The sequence below is a fragment of the Ambystoma mexicanum genome, chromosome 2q (assembly GCF_040938575.1).
Source record: "Ambystoma mexicanum isolate Mex_15411 chromosome 2q, UKY_AmexF1_1, whole genome shotgun sequence".
NCBI lineage: Eukaryota > Metazoa > Chordata > Amphibia > Caudata > Ambystomatidae > Ambystoma > Ambystoma mexicanum.
In genome coordinates this window covers 565,671,988-565,695,438 of record NC_090924.1, presented here as the reverse complement: position 1 = coordinate 565,695,438, position 23,451 = coordinate 565,671,988, and positions in this window count along the sequence as shown.

The following is a 23,451-nucleotide window of genomic DNA, read 5'->3' as shown; positions in this document are numbered from 1 at the left end:
GATGCCAAGGGTGAGTTGCCAGAACACCTGGACTCTCAGCCCAAAGGAATATTTAAAATTCATTCCGTGTATCCTTATGATTCAAATGAGACAGTGTGCTGCCATCAAGAGGATTGCATAATATTTAATTTAAATGAAAATGAAACAGAAAATCAGCCCATTGAAGTGGAAGCTGATATGCCAAAATATTTAAAAGTGGCAGCTTTACAAAAAGACACAGCCACACAGTTAGAGGAAAGCACCGAGATTCCCTTACCAGAAGATTTTCCAGAATTCTCCAAAATGGTAGAAGAGCAGATCTCCTAAGCGGATACGTGTGAAAGCAATGAGGATAGGGACAATCTGAGGGAGATATTTATGGAGTTTAAGGATGTATTTGCAAAAGATGCTTATGATTGTGGTTTAACTGATTTACATGTGGCCACACTACCAGAAGGGTGTAGCAGAAATCCAGTGTTTGTACGCCAGTATAGACTACCGCTGGCATGTCGAATCATTGGCAGAGATTATTAAAAATTTGGAATCGCCGGGAATCATCAGGCCCATTCTTAGCACATTCAATACACCTATTTTAGGTGTGTTAAAGCCAAATGGTCAATGGCGGCTATATGCAGACTTGAGAGAGTTAAATAAAAGAGTACCAGTATATAGATGGCCACTGCCATTCATTGATCAGGGCCTAGCTCAGGTACATGGTTCAAATGTATTTACCACATTAGATCTCACCTCTGGATATTGGTGCGTGCCATTGGCAGAGGAGATACAGAATTTATTTTCCTTTACATTTGACAGGACTCAATACGCCTGGCTTAGAGCTCCATTCGGGTACATCAATAGTGGGAGTGAATTTGGCATATTTTTGAGAAAGGCCATGCCGGATGCAGCGGAAAGAGGAACAATAGTTTACGTGGACGATGTCCTGATAAAAAATGAAAGCCTGAAAAGCCATTTTGATGAAATAAGACATGTGCTTGGCCAATTGCAGAAAGCAGGCGCCAAAGTATCTTTGCAAAAAGCACAATGGTGCAAGAAAAAAGTGAACTTTCTAGGGCATTAAGTGACTGAACATGGGCTAAATCCACAAAAGAAGAAAATAGAGGCCATACAAAGATTAAAAGATCCTAAAAATGTGAAAGGAGTAAAAAGTTTATTAGGGAAACAATTAGTGGCAGGAATAGGAAATGTCTGGTTGAAATGTGAAGGCGTCCCCAGTATAGGGATGAGGATTGGAGCTAGGAGCAGTCAGGTGGGGGAATTGGCAGCCATTTATAAAGCAATTGCTACTGCAGTTGATAAAAAGTTCAGTGAAATTGTCCTGGTGACTGATTCTGACTATGCACGGAATAGCTTTGTGGAGTATTTGTCTGGTTGGAAAGCAAGAGGCATGGTTACATACAACAAAAAGCCACTTAAACATGGAAAAATTATACAAGCCATAGACAAATTGGTGTCAGAGAATAATTTAACAATATACTGGAGAAAAATTTGTGGGCATTTAAAAACACCAGGAGAGGATAAGGAGGGAAATGATAAGGCAGACCACCTGGCTAAGATTGGGGCTGTGATGGGAGAATTGCTACCTATTGATTATTTAATGGGTGAAATACAAATTGATGCAGTGACACGTTCTAAAGCACCAAAGGAGGTAGATCAACCAGTGGTACAGTGGAGTCATGACACGCCAGACCAAGATTTGATTGAGGCACAAAAGAATGATCGAATTTTGGGAATCTATTATAATCATTTGATAGATCCTGAACAACATCCTTTAACAGAAAATGATTGCATGGTAAAAGAAGAGTTGAGGGTTCTATTAAAGAACAAAACACAAATTAGATTACAGGATGGACTCATGATTAGAGAGTCCATAACAGGACAAATACATTGGGTGGTACCCCTTTCATTCAGAGGGCTAATGCTACACCATGCACATAACTGCAGGCTAGAGGTTCACAAAAAACATTAGAAATACTAAAAGATTATGCTTACTGACCACATATGTCCCAAGATGTGGAATTATATACTAGAGGATGTCTAGTATGCGCCCAATTTAAACCTGCTTCACCAATGCATAGAGCACCATTGATGAAAAGAGGCCTAACTCTCCCATGGTCAGATTTGCAAATAGACTATGTAGGTCCTTTAGAAAGGTCGAGCAGGGGAAACCGTTATATTTTAAGTGTGGTATGTTTGATGTCGAAGTGGATTGAATGCATTCCTGCACCAGATTGTAGTGCGCAAACAGCAGCCACATTGCTGGTGAACCATGTGTTCTCAAGGTTTGGGTTGCCACAAAGAATTGAGTCAGACAGAGGAAGTCATTTCACAAGTACTCTAATGAGTAAGGTATGGCAAATACTAGGTGTGAAAAGGAAACTACATATTGCATATCGGGCAGCGTCTTCAGGTACAGTTGAAAGGAGCAATAGGTCTGTTGTGGATATTTTAAAGAAATGTGTGGCAGAAGCAGGTTCCAGCTGGGATTTACGTTTACCGTTGGTTTTGATGGCAATCAGATCAACTCCTGCCGAAGCAACAGGTGTTAGCCCCCATGAGGTCTTGACAGGTAGGAAAATGGTGTTACCACAACACCTACTATACAGAACACATGAGCAGACACTTGTGAGTGCATCCACAGTTCATGAGTACATTGATGAACTGAGGAAGCATTTGCAACATGCATTTGCTTTTGTGCAGAGAAATCTGGAAAGGGCTGCTGACAGTGCTAAAACATACTATGATAAAAGAACATCAGTGAGAGAATACAGTGTTGGGGATCAGGTGTACAAGTTTCATTTTGGAAAAAGTAAACAGAAAAATTCTAAATTTCTAGCAGCCTGGCAGGGGCCATTTCGAATTATAGATAAGTCTCTCCTGTAGTTTATAAAATTTTGAAAAATGAAGGTGAAACAGCAATAGAGCAGTTCGTCCATGTAAATCAAATCAAACCATGCCATCCCAGACATGAGATCAGGCAGCTTGAGCATGTAGAAACAGATAAAGTCCCTTGAACACAAAAAGAGAAAATGAATGGGCACAATCAGGAGGTAGTGACAGAGAAGTTAAAGAGTTGATTGTTATAATGGCACATAAACACTGTAATATATGTAAAAATATATAATATAAAATAAGTAAATAAATAAATATATAAATATATATATAATGGAAGCTCATGGTTGGTGTGCAGAGAGAAAATGTATTAAATATTGAATGCTGTTTTATATAGGCTTGTTTTCTTTTTAACTTGTGTTTAATTTCAGAAAAGAAAAAACGAAATGTTTTTACCAAGCATGTTTTATTTTTGGCAAAAGGGTGAAGTTAGTATTGTGCTATGTACTTAATTTGTTTCTTTTCTATTTGATTTAGAAAATTAACATTATTTGGTCAGAGGTTCCGGGATCAGAGGCCACGGGAGACGATGGAGTCCTGGAGTCCCCTGGATGAAGACCAAAAGATGCCTGCCTCCAGGTGGAGGTGAAGACAAGATAACCAGAATGCCAAAAAAGAGGACTCCTATGGATCCAAGATTGCCAGGATGAAAGTGTACTCGAATGAACCAAATAACATCGCTGGTCGGGACATATCAGAGGCAGACAAGAGTCCTGACATATGGAGTTCCACGTATTTATTATTTTAATTATTTATTTTAATTTGTTATATTAATTATTTGTTTTAGTTAGTTGTTTTATTTTATTGTTTTTAATTGACTTGTAAAATCGAAACTTAGAGTAATGCCACTTCCACTGAGAAGGCAAATGTAGAACATTTTGTAAACTAATGAACTCAGATGAATACTGTGTTGATTGCAACTTTTTCATTGATGCACATGAATATTCATTTTGTTGGATTGCTATATTGTGAAAAGAAAAAAAGAACAAGTTGTTTTTAGGAATTGGCTTGGATCGTAGCCAAGTTCTAAAAACAAAAGGAGGGTATGTAAGGATATTTGGCGTGTTACAGCACAGAGTACAGCACTACTGCACAGGTAGAAATTTTTTTTTGATGCAGCACCACCACATGGGTGTGGTGCATTGCTATATGTGTTGCCAGAGTAACATGGACATATAAGTAAAGACAGGCTATTCAGTCAAAAACGTTTTTTACATATAAGATGCAAATCTATTTTTACAGTTAAAAGCACACATGTGCACATTCAAAATGCACACTATTTTTCACCTGAAATGCCTATGTTGCAAGAGACAGATGTGAAAATTAATAACTAACCTTATTAATAACTAACCTGACTAATAAAACTTCATTTAATATAACCCACTAATAAAAATGTGTCTTCACTGCAGAATTAGGTCTACTCTGAAAGTGAACTTTTAAACGCACATTCATTTTTTTTTCTCTGCTGCTCTGTCCACATAACTACAGGAAGCAAAGAGCTCGAAGGAACAGGAAATCAGTTTGTTACAATTTTTACTCTAGAAATGAGCCATTGTGTAGTGAGGGAGGAGATGACATGATTGATTCTGATTGGAGCAGCGTCATAACAAGTATCATGCTAGAGGCTGTGATTAGAGTTTTGCTGGGGAAGCTTGAGGAGAGGGGGAGAGAATCGAGATCTTGCAGAGCTTGGAGAAGGACCTGTTTCCTGGCTGAGACATTCCTGCTGCAAAAGATGAGAATTCCAGGCAATAACCCCGGTTTGAGAACGGCAGACGCTTGTTTTCACTGGGGTTAATCTTCAAGGGAGCCAAATTCAGAAAGAGAATAGCCGGAGAAAACTCATGCTGAACAGATAAGGTAATTACAGAAGCATGTGGGAGCTGTGTGAAAGTGTGCGAAGCTGTTTAGTCAGTGTATTCGAGGGAGTCCCAGTCCCTTATCAGCATATTTAATGTTACCAATTGAATATATTCTCGCAGCTCTCTGTTCATTTTATCACAAATAATGTTGTACCATTTCATTTATTTCTGTAAAAAAAAGTTAAAATGTGTTTAAAAGAAATTTCTATAATACAAAAATATCTGAAAACAGATAGCTAGTGTGTATTATTTCTCTCTTTCATTTTGCATGGGAAAAGGTTTCAACGTGGGTAGATTTTTAAACAGTGCAATTGTCATTTTAAACAGATGTGTGCATGATTATATTCAGTATGAACAGTTGTGAGTGACTGTTTGTAGCATAGCTTGTTGGAGGTACATGAGCCAACGAGAAGAGAGACTCTCTGGACATAGTTCCATACCGTATATAAGGTAGTGGAAATTACCACAAAAATACCACAATAGCCCATGGTGGCACACAACACTAACACTGAAAATGTGGTATCCCTACTTCCGCCACATTCTGTCGAACACATGTGGACCTATTCTTGTAAATCATAGCAATAGCAATTTAGAAAATGTACATTAGCCTACAAATGTCCTATGTCAATATATAATTGTGAAAGTGTAAGGATGTAATGCCCAAAAACACCTTTGCATACCTGGGGTTGCCTCTTTATACCTGGCCTGCCAGGTCAAAGTGACATAGTCAGTGATCACCTGGATAGTGAAGCAATGTCTCAAGGCCTCGATTGGCCACTTAATGGCTGGACAATCTAATTCATTTCTTTCTCTTGGGAATATGAAAATAATGTCTTTTAAAGAGTAATGACCACAGACCTACCTATGAGCTACATGTTAGGAGAATGGGACATTGTAATGTTGCGTAGGGATGGCTGGAATATACAAATATGAATTTTATTGAAGGACCCCTAACTATGTCTTGTCCACCATTGTTGTTTGGGTTGGACATTTTTTGTTGGTCTATCAGGTGTCCACCTATCAATGACAATCTGGGAATTCATTGTTGATAATAACAAAACACTCTTGGAAAGAAATTAATGTCCTGCCTGTTTGTTAGAAAATAGATTTCCTGTACACCTTTGAAATCCTCTTGCTGAGGTGGCAACATTATGTTTCTGACCAGGGAACAACAATGGTTGACAGCAGGACAGGTCAGATGACACTTTGCATCATTGTTTTTTTTTTAATTTTTTTTTAATTTTTTATTTATAGTTACGAAGTAACTTTTTGTGACTGTGTAAGCTGCTGAACCCCTTCTTCTTCCCGTCCCTCCACACTCTCCTCACCTGAATCTTCAGAGTTGCCTGCGTTCCGTAGATTCCGCCGGCTCAGGTAGTCCCGTTCTTTTTTAGGTAGCACTTGCCTGTCTCGGTGAGAAGCCACAGTGACAACTGAATAGACAGCCGTCCTGGGGCCCCGTTACCGGGAACAGGCCGGAATAAAGGGAAAAAACCCACACGTGGGAAAAACCCTAGGGATACTTCTGGCAATGAGGTAGGTGAAGATCCAAGCTTGTAACCAGTAGGACTGGAAGCAGATGCGAGGTCCACAGGGTTGAACACAGGTGAGAAGTCCAAAGCGACACCAATGAGAGGTGAAGGGAGCCGAAGTCACCACCGGCCCAAGGACCTACCAGGCGCGGTAAGAAAGAGAGAAAATACAGGAGAGAAAACAATGGACAGAGAAAACAAGGGAAAACTGGAGAGCCGCGAGAGAAAAGAGCGGCAAAGAGGAGAGAAAAAACACGCCTGCCGCCGGAGCGGCGAGACTAGAAGGAAAAAGCGAAGTAGCGCCGAGGGATCGGCAAGGAAGAGGCTGCAGAAAAGAAGGCCACCGCAGAAAACTGAAATGGCCGTCAGGTAAGTAGAAGGAACTTATCCCAAGCAGAAGGGAAAAGCAAACAGAGAAAACCCGCCACACGCCGAGGCGAGCAGAGGGCAAACGCGGGGAGCACAAAAAACCAGAGCCGCTGGTGAAAGATCCAGCAATGGGTTGAAACGCAGCGACTGCCGGGCTAGAAGGGCAGATAAACACCCGGCAGTGCTGTGATTGGCCATGACTTGTTACCAGACACAAAAAAGGGACTAAAACCTATCTACCTGCCGGTTAGCCTCCAACGTGGAAGGAGCCGCCACCCGCGGTAGCGATTGCGGATGACAGTATGACCCCCTCCCCTCCTAACCGCCCCAGGCTTCCCTGGATAGCGGCGGTGAGAAGTAGCCAACAACCTTGGTGCATGAACCTGAGAAGCCGGTCCCCATGAGTCCTCCGACTCGGGGTATCCATTCTAAGACAGCAGGTACTCCAGACGTCCGCGATAATACCTGGAATCACGGACCTTAGATACCTCATACTCATCAGGCTCCGAGGACCGTGCTAGGATAGATCTGGGAATGATTCTATGGTGAAGATCGGGACAGTAAGGTTTGAGAAGAGAGGAATGAAAAACCGGATGAATGCGGCGAAGAGAGGAGGGAAGCCGAAGGCGAAAAACTACAGGATTGACTTTAGAGAGAATAGTGAAAGGTCCAAGAAAACGAGGAGACAGTTTAGAAGGCCTTGTCCATCTGGGCAGAAACCGGGTGGACAACCACACCTGATCTCCTGGCTTCCATACTGGACATTCTTTCCGATGTTGATCGGCACAGGATTTTGTCCGTCTTCTGCTGACCTCTAGACTCCGCATGGCTGAAGTCTGGGCTTCCTTAATATTCCCTAATACCTCTTCTACCGTCGGGGATTTGGTGTAGCTGGAAACCTCCGGAAACACGGCACGAGGGTGAACCCCGTAAGTGCAGAAGAAAGGAGAGAGTCCTGTAGCGGAATGCCTGGTATTGTTGTACGAGTACTCCGCCGTGGGAAGCAGCGAGACCCAGTTGTCTTGATGTTGGGATATATAACACCTTAGGTATTGTTCCAGGGTCGCATTCAGGCGTTCCGTTTGACCATTGGTCTCCGGGTGAAACCCTGAAGACAGAGCTCTTTCAATGCCCAAACGGTTGCAGAAGGCAGTCCAAAACTTCGAGATGTACTGACTTCCCCGATCCGAGATTATCTTATCGGGGAGACCGTGTAGCTTGAATATATCTCGAGAGAAGACCTCCGCCATCTTAGCCGCAGTGGGCAGACCTGGAAGAGGAGAAAAATGTGCCAACTTAGAAAAGGCGTCTACCGTGACCATAATGCAGGTACAGGATTCCGATACCGGCAGATCGACTATGAAATCGGTAGATATGAGACCCCAGGGGCGCGTTGGGAGTTCGACCTGAGTGAGAAGACCCAACGGTTTTCCCAGGCGATACTTGGCTCTGGCACAAATTGGACAAGCCTTGACATACTCGTATGTCTCCTTTCTAGCGTTTGGCCAAAGAAACGTTCTAGAGAGGAGCTCAAAGGTATTCTCAGCCCCTCTATGTCCGGCCGAGCGAGAGTCGTGACTCCACTTCAGGATTCTAGAACGAAGAGGACCCTTGGGAATGTACATTTTCTGTTTGTAGAAAAGCCAGCCACCTCTTTGTTGAAAAGGAGAGGTAATACGTAGGGATAGTTGGGGCTTTTCCTGAATGAGGGCAGTTTTCACCTCTTTAAGGAAAGAGCCAACCAAGGCTAGGATTTGGTTGCGTTTGAACATGGACTCCCTCTTGATTTCCGGATGTTCCTTGGTGGAATCTTTGCGGGATAAGGCATCCGCTAGACTGTTCTGTGATCCCGGGATATACGAGACTTGGAATTCAAACTGTGCAAAATGATGGGCCCATCTGGCCTGCCTGGAATTTTAACACTCCAAATCTTGTAGTACCTTGAGGTTCTTATGGTCGGTCCTAATCAGAAATGGATGTCTGGCTCCTAGTAGGAGATGGCGCCACTCTTCACAGGCAAGTTTCATGGCCAGGAGTTCTTTCTCCAGTACCGAATAGTTGAGCTGGCTAGGAGAAAGAGTTTTTGACATGTATGCCACGGGGTGTTCCACTCCTAGGATGATCTGGAGCAATACCGCTCCTACAGCTACCGCAGAAGCGTCGGTCTCCAAAACAAATGGTTGTGATTGATCAGGATGCTGGAGAATGGGGGCAGTACAGAACAATCTCTTGAGAGAATCGAAACTCTTCTCTGCCTCCTCAGACCAAAAAAATGGAACGGCCTCCTTCTTGAGTAGGCGCGTAATCGGGTATACTACCTCCGAAAAGTTTGAGATAAATCTGCGGTAGTAATTCGCTAATCCCAAGAATCTCTGGACTTCTCGGACCGAAGTAGGAGCTGGCCAATCAAGGATAGCATCAACCTTGGTTTGGTCCATGGCCACCCCTTCTTCGGAAAGAATGAATCCGAGATAGTGAACCGAGGGTACTGCAAATTTGCACTTCCCGCCCTTGACCAGCAACTGATTTTCCTGAAGACGAGACAGAACCTGTGTGACGTGTTGAATATGTTCCTCCATGTGAGGGGAGAAAATCAGAATGTCGTCGAGGTATATTATCACCGAGACCGACAGCAGATCTGAAAATAGCCTGTCCATGAATCTCTGGAATGCAGCCGGTGCGTTCACTAAACCGAAAGGCATCACTCTGTACTCAAAAAGACCGTATGGAGTTCGAAAAGCCGTCTTCCATTCGTCCCCATCAGTGATGCGAAGCAGATGATATGCGTTCCTGAGATCCAATTTGGTGAAGATTCGAGCCCCTTGTACCGCCTCAATAATGTCGGTTATGAGTGGCATGGGATACCGATCACGGATGGTAACCTTATTGAGGCCCCGGTAATCGATACATGGTCTGAGATCAGTCGTGTCTTTTTTCTTGGTGAAGAACAGGGAGGCGCCAGCTGGTGACTTCGAAGGTCGAATAAGACCATTCTCCAAGTTGGTATCCAGGTAGACTCTTAATACCTTCTTTTCGGCCTGAGAGAGAGAGAACATGCGCCCAAATGGAACCAGTGCATTAGGTTCGAGATCGATTGAGCAGTCTTCTGGCCGATGAGGAGGTAGCTGAGCGTGAAGATTCTCTTGGAATACCCTGGAGAATCGTGCACAAAAATGAGGAAGCGCGTGAATACCTACAAGATCTTTGGAGAGAACCCTAACTGACTGTTGATCTTCCCTGGTATTGGGAGGAAGACAATTGACCGAACAGTACGTAGAACAAAAACTTAGTCGATTTTCCGTCCAGTTGATATACGGGTTATGCCTGCGCAGCCAAGGAATGCCTAGGATTATGGGGAAATGTGCGGCTCTAATAATGTCAAACTGCAGGGCCTCTGTGTGTTGGTTGATGACCACAGAGAGTTGTTCGGTGGTATGTGTGATTAGTCCAGACGACAAAGGTGTACCGTCCACTCCTTCCACTTTCTGACCCACCTTCCTCTCTATCCGAGGGAGCCCCATCTTGTCAGCCCACAGAGTGTCCACAAAATTCCCTGCCGCTCCACAATCCAATAAGGCTAAAGTTTCCACCAGTCTTCCGTTTAGATTCAAGGTAACCGATAGTACCATCTGTCTGGAATCCTCTTGGGATTCTGAAGCCGACACCGAAAGTGTGACATAGGGACGCTGAAAAAGATCGGAGTACCCTCGGCTGCCCGTCCCTATTGACGCCGAGGGTATTCGTTTCCCGCCTTCCTCTCCGGAACCTCAGAGCAATCCTTCAGTACATGTTGATCGGAACCACAATAGGCGCACAATCCTCTTTCTCTTCTTCGCCTTCTCTCTGCTGATGACAGAGGTGCTCTGGTAGCTCCGATTTGCATCGGTTCTTTGCTCTGAGTAGAAGAGAAACGTCCAGAGGGAGAGTGTGAAGGAGGGTTCATGGGATTTCCTGATCCTCTTTGCTTTCTGCGTTCTGTCCTTCTCTCTTGGAGACGGTACTCGATGTGGAGAGCGGCAGCAAGTAAGTCCGGAAATGTGGGAGAGCGTGGGGATCTGGCTAGCTCATCCTTGATCTCATCTCTCAACCCTCTCCGGAATACCGCATATTGTGCTTGTTCAGACCATCCCGCTCCTGATGCCAGTGTCTTAAAGGAGGAGATGTATGACAGCACATCTAGAGCACCCTGTCGTGCATCCAGCAGTTCCTCACCTGCAGTAAAAGATAGTTCGGGTCGTACGTTCTGAAAACCCGAGAAATCTTGTAGAACGGCATTACTGTTAGTAACTAGCGGAGTAGCCCAGGCTAAAGCATTCCCTGTCATATTTGAGACCATAAACCCTACTCTGGCTTGGTCCGTGGAGAAGGTGTGTGGTCTGAAGGTAAAGTACACATTGCAGGCCTCCAGGAATTCCTTTACCCTCTTAGGTGAGCCATCAAATCTTCCTGACGAAAGAGCCATAGGAGGCAATTCCGGGGGATGTGAGGGTTCCCGGACCGCTACCATCTGTTTTAGCAGGGCATTCTCCGTCTTGACCCCCTGTAATTCCAGTGACATGGCCTGAAAAGCCTTCCATAACTCCTGAACTTGATCTTCGGCTGACATCTTGGTCCTTAATGGCGTTTCAATCTGTGACTGTGTAAGCTGCTGAACCCCTTCTTCTTCCCGTCCCTCCACACTCTCCTCACCTGAATCTTCAGAGTTGCCTGCGTTCTGTAGATTCCGCCGGCTCAGGTAGTCCCGTTCTTTTTTAGGTAGCACTTGCCTGTCTCGGTGAGAAGCCACAGTGACAACTGAATAGACAGCCGTCCTGGGGCCCCGTTACCGGGAACAGGCCGGAATAAAGGGAAAAAACCCACACGTGGGAAAAACCCTAGGGATACTTCTGGCAATGAGGTAGGTGAAGATCCAAGCTTGTAACCAGTAGGACTGGAAGCAGATGCGAGGTCCACAGGGTTGAACACAGGTGAGAAGTCCAAAGCGACACCAATGAGAGGTGAAGGGAGCCGAAGTCACCACCGGCCCAAGGACCTACATGGCGCGGTAAGAAAGAGAGAAAATACAGGAGAGAAAACAATGGACAGAGAAAACAAGGGAAAACTGGAGAGCCGCGAGAGAAAAGAGCAGCAAAGAGGAGAGAAAAAACACGCCTGCCGCCGGAGCGGCGAACTAGAAGGAAAAAGCGAAGTAGCGCCGAGGGATCGGCAAGGAAGAGGCTGCAGAAAAGAAGGCCACCGCAGAAAACTGAAACGGCCGTCAGGTAAGTAGAAGGAACTTATCCCAAGGAGAAGGGAAAAGCAAACAGAGAAAACCTGCCACACGCCGAGGCGAGCAGAGGGCAAACGCGGGGAGCGCAAAAAACCAGAGCCGCTGGTGAAAGATCCAGCAATGGGTTGAAACGCAGCGACTGCCGGGCTAGAAGGGCATATAAACATCCGGCAGTGCTGTGATTGGCCATGACTTGTTACCAGACACAAAAAAGGGACTAAAACCTATCTACCTGCCGGTTAGCCTCCAACGTGGAAGGAGCCGCCACCCGCGGTAGCGATTGCGGATGACACTTTTACAAAAACATCTTTAGGTTCCAACTAAAACAGTACCAGCCTAAGCTTGGTATGAACATTCATTACATTTTAGACGTGACATACAAAGACAATATTGACATTATTTTCCAACCTTTGCTTAATAACAATATATCAACATTCATTACATTTTAGGCGTGACATACAGAGACAATATTGACATTATTTTCCAACCTTTGCTTAATAACAATATATCAACATATTTAAAATATAAAAATGATGCGATTCTTCATCATGATAAAACCATTTTAGAAGTATAAAAGATACTTAAATTCCTATGAATAATGATATTTATCTGCCCTTCATCTCGGCTCATTATTTCAAATTATTCCCCAAAACCTGGATTTCCCAGAAGATTAGTTCAGGAATATATCATATTGGAGTGCCAGATAGTTTTGTGATATTACTCACGTCACAACACACTTTCAGGAACCTAACAACCGCAATCTGTAGAGTCACTCTTTCCCCATGTAACATGTCACACCACAGTAGCTCCAAGTCAACTCGCTCAGTATTGGGCACAAACTTACTAAAATACCCAATACGCTCTTCTCTGAGCCCATCACATGTCGTCAGCCAATGGCACCATGATTCCACCTTGTCCTTTTGTTTACAAAACTTACAAAAGGAGTGACCTTTATGAGTACCGTTCCTGATGTCCAAAATTTCTCCTGTTTCTAAGACATTAAATCTAAACCTCATAAAGGCTTGCCTCCAATCTCTGTTTGGAAATTTGAATAAGTATGGAGCAGGTTCGCCCATCTTTTTATGGACATTTATGATTTGAGGATAGAGCTTGGTCTTCTGAATCTCATCGACAGTAAGATTCCAATCTGCATATGCTAATAATAATTTTACTTTCATAGGATTAATGATTAGGAGGTCTCTTGAGACTCCCAGGTTGTCAAGTATGTTGTTAACTTCCTCCATCAAATCCTTCAGATAGATTGAGGAGGGAGCGCCTTTCTTGATGTTCCTTCCCAAGATATAATAAAGTGTACATTCGTGGCTCGTCATCAGTTTCCGATATAAACATAATCTTCTCCATTCAAGAGTACTCCTCAAGAAGTGAAGGCCTAGCTCGTACCTAATTGCCCCGAAAGGGATGCCTTTAGGAAGGCAACTTACCATGGATCTAACCAGCTTAGATTCATATTTCCCAACCTCGTTTCTACACCAGGACGGTACCAACTCCAGTCCATAACATAACTGTGCTACGATTTTGCTGTTATATAACCGAATGATAGGTAGGAGGGAAAACTTGCCGTATTTCAGATCAATTTTACAGAGTTGAACAATCATATTTCTAGTCTTGGTTTCCAAGTGCTCTCTTAAATTTGCTTTTTTTTATTTCCAAATATGGGATAACCAAGATATTTGAAAGAAGAACACCTTAAAAGTTTTTCGTGGTTTAGAAACCACGAGAAGTATTTGGAATTCTTCTTACTCGACAAGCATATTATTACCGTCTTAGTGAGATTGATTTTTAAGGCATTTTGGTGGATGTATTTACTAAAAGCTGAAAAGAGTCGCTGTAGACCAATCGGGGTGTGATCATATAAGGTAACGTCGTCGGCACAAGCCGTCCACATTAGCTTACACCCTTCTATTTTGGGTGAAAAGACATTAAGATTTACAAAGTTGTTGCCTAGATCTGAAAAGTATAGATTAAAAAGGGTAGGGGCATATATGCACCCTTGCCTAAGGCCATTTGTAACCTGAATCTCCTGGGTTAGGGTTCCCTCAGCACTAAGTCTCTTACTTTCAATCTGGAGTTTACATGTATGTAGTAAAGAATCGATAGCAACTGAGGCAGCATTCCCAAAAGGTCCAGTTTAGCCCACAAAATTGACCTGTCTACAAGGTCAAATGCAGTGGTCAGGTCAATGGATGCGGCATAAATTGGACTGTTGCCAGGAGTCCATGCAGTATTTTGTAGAATGTTAATTATTAGGCCTCCTGCATCAGTGCCTTCATTCTTCCTGAATCCAAATTGATATGGTGATAAAATTTTAAATTTGTCAATCCATGTCTGGATATGTTCAAGGACAATTCCTGCAAAGATTTTCGAGTCGACATCTAAAAGGGCTATAGGCCTATAGCTACCTGGTACAGTCCTGTCCCCTTTTTTATATATGGGAATAATATAAGACATTTTCCAACTGGATGGCAGAGTCCTTGTGCGAATGACGTCTTTATATAACAGAAATAACATTTTAGCCCATAGTCTAGGGTTGTCTTTCATGACATTGTTACTAAGCCGATTCGGCTCCGGCGCCCTAGAGGATGCGCATCTGGTGATTCTATTTTCAACATCTTTAACCCCAAATGTGATGTTCCATGGGGTATTTACAATGTAAGATGGGGGATTCCAGGTTCCGGTTGGAGTGGAGTATAATACTTCAAAATGTCCTACCCATTTCTCTTCACTTACGCAAGTTGTTAGGGCTTTGCTCTGTGAATACCTAGGCTTATTAATTAATGTCCAGAACTTGCGGGAATTCACTTCCTTAAGTGAAGTCAACATATCTATAGCGTCCTCCTGATATAATTGAGCACGTAAGCATTAAGCTTTTGTTTTCCATTTATTTTTTGCACGATTTAGATCCCTCCAATCTATATTCGCTAGGCCTTGTTTGTGGGCACTTAGTATGCCCCGTATTTCGCGATTTTGTTTTTTTTAAGGCATTGCATCTCTTCAGAGAACGCATGTTTATGAGGCTCTTGTCTCCTCAAAACTATTTTATTATTTTTGTTCTTTAGTTTTGAGTGAATTGCAGAAGAGACGTACCCCGAAAAAGAGTTGTGGGTATACAATGATTTTTTGTGCCCAAAAGTAGAGCAATCAAAATCCTCCTGAAAATATCTATTTATTTTGGCTATATTAGCCTTGTGCCACACAACTCTATTGTGTTGGGCGTTAAGGAGTACCTGAACATCATAAACGGGGTCCTCACCCACGCTTTCCATCATTGCCATTGTAACAGTCAGCATCTTGTGATCACTTTCCATGGAGTCAATCAGGGTGAATCCCTCAATAAGAGCGAAGGTTTTTGTACAGACGAAAATATAGCCTATAGTGGAGCTCCACTTCCCACTTGACCATGTAGTAGTGTCTCCCAATCCCTCCATCAAATCATTTGCACATCTCATCCCCCAGCCTCCAAGAAACTGTGCCCATAGATTCCCTTGAGCGGATTTTCTCGCAACCCACCCTTTATTTTTGCACATACTCCCCAGGTCAATACCACATTCCTCTTCAATACAAATTTCTGAATTGAAATCTCCACATAGGATGTAATATAGCTCATTATCCAATTCAAGGCATTCATCAATAATAGAGCCAAACAAGTCAATAGAAGACTTTAGGTCCCTTCCTGGTTGCCAATATATATTGATGATTAGTAGGTGCTTCCCTGCGCCCTTCCCGTCTACCTTTACAAGGACCCCTATGCAGCCACTATTTATCCGAAAATTCTTAATAATATTAAGATTAATGATGTTCTTAATGGCTATTAATAGGTCCCCCACAGGTCTCCCCAATGGTTGTTTAAGGGCTAGTTCTTGGAAAATAGTATATCCATCTAGTGATATGTTATTTAATGCCCATGTTTCCTGGATAGCTAATATGGAGTAATTGAGCAGGTCCGTACAGACCTTACCCAAATATAGTAGCGGACGGGATCCTCAAGAATTCCACAACAGCAAGTCCAACCTAGTAGTGCTTTAGTTGGAATTTTTCAATACCTGTATCTTCCCCAGGGCTTCCTTTACGGACTCTGCCAACATTTTGAGTTCTGCCACTTCATTTAGAACTTTCCCCGGAAAAGTATTACACTCATCTGTGTTATTCTCGTATGGCCTTAAGGGATGACCCAATTTTTCCCGGGCCCCATCGGATTCTGTACCTTTACTGAAATCAACTATATCATACCCAAATCGTTGTAGGGCTGCCCCTTCTACCAAGACAAGTTCATAGGTTACCCTTGAATGAAATACAATCCTCACACAATCATATCTTGTGGGGTGAATAAAATCTATAAGCTTGATGTCCCCCGAAGTTATTAAAGAGAGATGTGGAATTTCGTTGAACAAGGAGAGAATTCTCCCTCGATGTAGAGATGGCGGCCCCCCAACTGTAAGTACAAAGTTCAGCATCACGCTGCGATCTTCAGTGAACTTTGGTTCCCTCCAGTCTCTATTGTTTTTGAACCCTACCCCTTGAGACATAATGTTAGGTTCTTCCCACTTCATTTGTCTACCATGTCCCCCCCTACTGCCGACCCCCCCTCGAATCACAGGCGGGCTGTCGGGCTCATTATTGGAGTCTCTTACTCTTTCCCTGTCTTTATCCTGATTCCACAAGTCAAATTTTTCTCTGATTCTGTCCTCAAAATCCTTATCTCCAAAACCAAAGGTACCTCCCCCGTGACCGTTCTTATCCGGCTTGGGCGCTGACACCGGAGTCCTTTCTGGCTTCGCGTCCTGTTTTGTTACTATATCAGTTACAGTTTCCATTTCCCCAGATGTTTTTTCCTGGGTGGTTTGAGGTTTAATTGCTTCTCTATCCATAACAGGATTAACTGTTATTATCAGCTGTGGCAACATGCTCGATAAAGAAGTACCATGATTAGATGTATGCTGGAGAAGTTTGACAAGAGCTTCCTGCACCAGGTTTTTTATATCCTCACTAGGAGCCAGGGGATGCACCTTTACATTTATCTCTCTCCCATCAGTTGCACTTACATCTTCACTCCCCTCTGTCATATCCAAGGTACAGGGAGTCTCTATCTCCATAACCAAAGCCGGTTTTACACTTTCCCCTTTACCAGTTGTTTCATTTACACTCGGGGTCCTATCTTTAATTTTAGTATTAAAGAATTGTTGAATACTTTGCTTGTCTTTACTTATTTCCGTTTTATTCGAATTTGCTGTTATTATTATTTCGTTCTTATTCTTTTTAAAAACATCACTTTTTTGATTTTTTTTGCGGATTTGGTGATTTTCCCTTTATGATTCATAGCCTCTGATAGGGTGTTTGTAGCTTCCCCAAACTCAGGCCTCAAAGAGTCTACCATGATTGATTTCAAATGGTTTCCCTCCCTCCCAATCGGCGGGGTCCCTAAGACTACCTTTACTTCGAGGGCCAACTTGCTTTCTTCATTTAGTTGAGCAAAGTCAAGGATTCCGTCTTCCCCCGAGAGGGCACAGATGTCTTTGATGTTTGAGGTGGAGTTTTTTATTTTTGTAGCCGGTTGGTTTTGAGTTTTCTTAATTTGCATTTCTTTCACTACTCCCTCGCTCTTTGCCCTTCTTTTGAGTGCCCTTGCTCTCATTTTCTTTTCTCTACGAGATATAACATGCACATATGGGTAGTCTATCTCCTGATTTGGTTCTTTGTTCTGGGCCACCTCCTTCTCCATTACATTCAATAGTGTGGAGGGGCTATCAGGTTTATTCCCGGGGCTTGAATCAGGAGTATTTGTAACTGTGTTTCCATTAGATTGCGGTGTACAGGCCCTAGAGGCTTCCACCGATTTGATTTTTTCTGAATTAATTAATATGAGTCTTAACAATTCCTGTGTTTCTCCCCCCTTATTTGCCAACCATGGGTAGCTTTCCCTAGAGTCAGGGATAATTTTAGTCCGATCTAAGTTCTCCTTGGGCAATTTACAGTTTAGCCAGGGGTTTAGGGAGTATCTCATTTCCATATTCCCACCATTTGTTACCATCTCCTCTGTTTGAGACCCTACTTCATTTTTCGATGTTTGGACTATTGAGTGTTGTGGGGTAGGGTAGATGCTTTGGGCATGTACAAATCCTTCCAGTCTACTAAGTTTCCCAGAACACTCAGACAACATATGTCTCAGTTCTTGTATGTCACCATGGGTTCTTTCATGCCCTTTGTCCAAGAGGTTCAAAATCCTAGTAAGGACAGGAAAGGATTCCATTTGTGATTCATACTCCTCCGCCAAAAGTTCCTTTTCCATCTCATTTGAGGACGATTCCCTAAAATCATGTTTTTGGGAGAGAGCGGATATGGTAGGGCTTGAGCATGCATGGGAGCCTGGCGTGGTCACCCCTGTGTTATTAGGACTAAACGTGCAGCTTTCTCCTTTCAATGAATGCTCATCTGAGCACATTTCCTCCTCTGGGCTACACATCTGGGGTTTGTGAAGATGTACGTTGTCAAGCCCTGCCCCCCTTGTCCTTACCGGTGTTGAGGGGGCAATTGAAAGTCTTACCCTACTATCCAGTTCAGCTGAAATCACTGGGGCAAGGAGGGATGTATCCTGGTGTGATATACCTGGTAGGGAGTTGTCCAGATTTAACACAGACGGTCTTACTGGGGGGTCGAGGCCATTCATATACTTAAGAGCCTCAGAGTCGGCTTGGTTAATAGCGTCTTCCCTATAGACTCTTGGAGGGGTTCCCCCCGGATTTGGAAGCAGGGGGAAATCGATGTTGCTCAGATCCCACTTTGCAGCCGCCTCCTCTCTCAATTTTTCTTTTAGTTCAACGGTACTCATTGTCCCATCAAATAATACGGTTATCGAGGGATTAGGGGTATCTGGTTGGTTTGGGAATACGAAGGTTCCGCAAGCTATAGGGGTGGGTTTTTTCCCTTGTTTATTGTTTTTTTTTTTAAGTCCCCACCCAGCATAGGAATTGACCCACTCCGTAGGATTCCTACCATGCTCTGCTGTGTGTAATACAGAACAGGCTTGGGAGTAGCACTTGCTACCACTAACTATTTACAGTATTATTCCTTTCCCCTTATAATTCACAACAGGTTTCCAGCATAGGCATCAACACATACGTGCCTTTCGAACAACCCAGTTGCATATACTGTAGCTTTAGCAATGTGCAAAAATAGAACGCCCCTACTGCTAACTGTAGATCACCACAGCCGGGTGAGAGTATAACCGGACAGTAAGTCAAAATTAAAGTGGATCCAAACTACTCAGGACAACAATTCAATACATTTTACCTTTTTACACAAGTCCCAGCGCCCCGCGCCGCGCACCGCGAACAGCAAACAGTACTTGCAGTGCTTGATAGGTGCGCGCGCGGGTGCGCTGGTGCCTGTGTTTTTATGCTCCTCCTCTCAGGGTGAGCACGCACGGGGGGGGCGGAGTCCCCACACTCTGGTCGCCCTTAAACAAATTAGAGAAAAAATGAATCAGCACGATGCTAAGTAAGTTACAGCACAATGTGCGCTATAGGCACAACGTGCACAACGAGCACAACTCTTGAAAGCTGCACAACGTGCACAACGGTCACCTTCTTTTGTTTCTGCAGGTCAGGCAAGCTGGTGTAACTGAAATAGACGTCCTCTCCTCTCACTCAAGACGGCTCGGCAATGTGAGCTTGCAGTCAGTGACCCAGTCCAAGTCCAAACCCAGACAACAAGTCTTCCAAAACACGGCGGCACACGACGAGAATGCTTCCCCAGCAAACAGTACTTGCAGTGCTTGATCAGTGCGCGCGCGGGTGCGCTGGTGCCTGTGTTTTTATGCTCCTCCTCTCAGGGTGAGCACGCACGGGGGGGTGGAGTCCCCACACTCTGGTCGCCCTTAAACAAATTAGAGAAAAAAAGAATCAGCACGATGCTAAGTAAGTTACAGCACAACGTGCGCAATAGGCACAACGTGCACAACGAGCACAACTCTTGAAAGCTGCACAACGTGCACAACGGTCACCTTCTTTTGTTTCTGCAGGTCAGGCAAGCTGGTGTAACTGAAATAGACGTCCTCTCCTCTCACTCAAGACGGCTCGGCAATGAAAGCTTGCAGTCAGTGACCCAGTCCAAGTCCAAACCCAGACAACAAGTCTTCCAAAACACGGCGGCACACGACGAGAATGCTTCTCCAGCAAACAGTACTTGCAGTGCTTGATCGGTGCATCATTGTCCCTTAAACCTGTGACAATGTCCCCTGAATGACCTTACTGGTGGATGATCGGATCACTTGGGGGCATAGAGTCCACCACAAGACAGGAGGGTAGCATTTGAAGGATCGGTTGCCTATTCTACTATGCCACTTGGAGGGAGCAGGGGCCCATCACATAACACCTTATACACTTCAGACATGTTAAGAGAATCAAGAAGTGGTAGGTACTTCGTGTTGTGCATGCTTGGCTCTACTCATACAGATGCATTCTTCTGATATAAAACCACAGGGAGAAATAATGGGACCTGTGCCAGGAGAGAGAACACAAGCAGTGCATCAGACACCTCCCGACGGCTCATCACTCATAATGGTAAGACTGATTAAGATAAGGGTGCCCACCCGAGGGTATAACCAACTTGTTAGGCAAAGTGAGCACTGCCCAACAAGAGGGATGAGCCAACTCCAATTCCCTCATTAGAGCTGTAAGCAATCGTGAGATGTGGCTCCCATCAGCCAATCCCTATGCCATCTACCCCATTAAACACAACCAAAAGCCCTTACATGTGAGAGAGACTGGAAGGCAGGAACAAAGCCCAACAAAAAGCACAGCATGTGCAAGAATGCCATAAGCTGGACAGGTGAACAGAAACAGTTGGAGAACGGGCAAGAGAGCGAATATGGAAAAGCATCTGATCTGGAGCAAGAGCAGGAAATAAGAGACTTCAGGAAAGGCTCAGAAGGCTGGTAAAACAGGCTCTGTAGGTGGGGAATTACATACTCAGAGGGAATTGTACAGAAAGATGCAGGGACCTGTGAAGGGAATCACACAGACATTTTGGATGAGATTGATTAAGAAGGGCTGCTAGAAGGAAAACCCACACTACCTGGAAGAGAGTGGGTCAGAAGGCTGGGAAAAGTTATCAGACCAGAAGAGTTGGACATGAAAGGAGAAGGAAATAGAAGAAAGGGATAAGAAAGGGATCATCAGTTGTTAAAAGAGTTGATGAAAGAGTTGGAGAAGCAGAGCAACATCTGGAGTGCTCCATTGCTTCCCAGATAGGTTTTATAAATCCCATACACACATTAATAAAGAAAGAGGGGGTGATGGTGAGAAGTAGAGTGGAAATGTGGAGGAACACTCACAAGGTAAAACAGAAATCTGTAGAAGGAAATGAAGAGGAGAAGGGGGAAGGTAGTGTCATCAAAACGCAGAAGGTGATAGTGAGAAGTACAGCGAATAAGTGGAATACTGCTAGGAAGGAGGGAGACTTTACATCAGCAGACAGAAAATCGGAAGACCAGTAGTGAGAAGAGGTAGTAGACCCTGAGACACAAAGGGCTTCACCTTGAAGTGGTGTAGTAATGAGCTTGTGGTGAAACATCCAGGAGGTGCAGGTGAAACCCAGAAGGGAGAGAGAGTAAACGAAACAGACAGAGAAACAGCAAGAGTGAGCTAGAGAGAGTGAGTGATAGAGAGAGCGAAAGGGAGAAAGAGAGAGAGAAAGAGACAGAGAGAGAGAGAGAGAGAGAGACAGAGGGAGAGAGAGAGAGAGAGAGAGAGAGAGAGAGAGAGAGAGAGAGAGAGACTTGGGGAAAGACACAGAGGTTTAGAGAATAACGGGCTTATTTAGAGTATGGTAGGTGCTGAAATCTGCCAGATTTCTGCTGGCATAATGAAGGTCATTTAAACATAGCACTACACCAGCTGCACACTGGTTAGCTATTGGTGGAGAGCTGCCGGAAGATTCATCAATCCCGATTGCAATGCATTGGGTCTGTTGCATTTTCCACTAGCTTTCGGCCGGTTGAAGGCCAGTGTACACCTGTTAAAGTGCTATGTTTGAATATCCGTCCTTTCGCTGGCATCCGCCACACTTTAATAAAGCACCTAAGGTAGGTACCTGGTAAACATGGACCCTGAGAGAAAGGAATGAAATAACGTAACAAGTACCCTGTTAAGACCTCAGTGAAGTGTCCAGTCTCCCTGCAGAACTAAGATCCAGAATCAGTCGCCTAGTTCTGAAAGGGATAGGAAGTGTGCAGGTATCCCTGAAACTCGAGATTCAGAATATACGGGATAACTCAAGAAGAAGAAAAATAAAGGCACATGAATCCCTAAACCTAAGATTTAAAACAAAGCGAAGAGCCCTTCTGAAAGCTAGATGAAGGTCAAAGGAAACGCTAACATTCACTATGAAGAACACTGGGGGAGATGCCTCCTGAAAACAAGAAGTAGGGTGGCGTAACTCCATAAACCCAAGATTGAGCACACAGGAAAACACCTTGAGCTGCTGGCAAGAGAAGAAGTGTGCGGGAACCTTTTACCAATTAGATAATAGGACCACTAGTTATTGTGTTAATCTGCTTACAAAGACATGGGGCCTCATTCCAAGTTCTGCGGTAAACAAGCCGGAACAAACAGCAGGTTCCTGCCTGTTAGGCAGAATCATATGCAGTACACTTTGGGAACACCACACACAATTAAGACTACAAGTGACAGTACAAATTCTCCTTTGGTACAAGCCTGTAATACACAGTAAAGTGGTGGCGATGGCTGAGCAGCCAGACTTATCTCAAGAGTAAAGTGAGCAGTATCAACAGTTACACAAAGGACAGCAAATTACTGTGGTTCAATCAAACACTGACTGACTCAAGGTTTCTGGGTAAAATGATATACATTTATTTACACATCATTTGTAAAACAGATCACTAAAGCAAAGCAGCAGAAAATCTCAATCTTAATATACTACACAATACCCAATGAATTCTGGACAAGTTAAGCTCAAAATGAAGTGTGAGCGAAATGGCACTCCAGCAATTTAAAAGGGAGGGAAAGACAGAGTTATTCACAATTAAGCAGCACCAGCAAGTAAGTAGGCAGGGCAATCTAGGAAAGGCTTGCTACAATGAGGATTCTAATCAATAGGCCTGGGCCAATTTCTATGGTTCAGAGTCTTTGCAGAGGATCACACAGTTCAGAGTAGTTCACGGTTAAGTCTTTGCCAAGAATTTGAAACAAAGTTGGTCGGATTGGCGAAAGATTTCAAACACTTTCACTGCGATCATACGGAACGAACAACCGGGTTTGCACAGTACCTTTAGAGCAGAAGAATGCTGTAGCTGAGGCAGATGTTCCTGGCAGATCCTGCAGGCTCACGGTTCCTGAGCCACTGTCAGACTGACATGAAGGCGGAAGACTAGAGTGTCCTGCACTGCCCAGGGAAGAAACCAGCAGCAGAGCAAAGCAACGAATAAAAGGTGCGCTCCTTAAAACCCAAGCAGGGTCCTGTCCTCCTGGCTATCCAGTTCACTGTAGCTATGCAC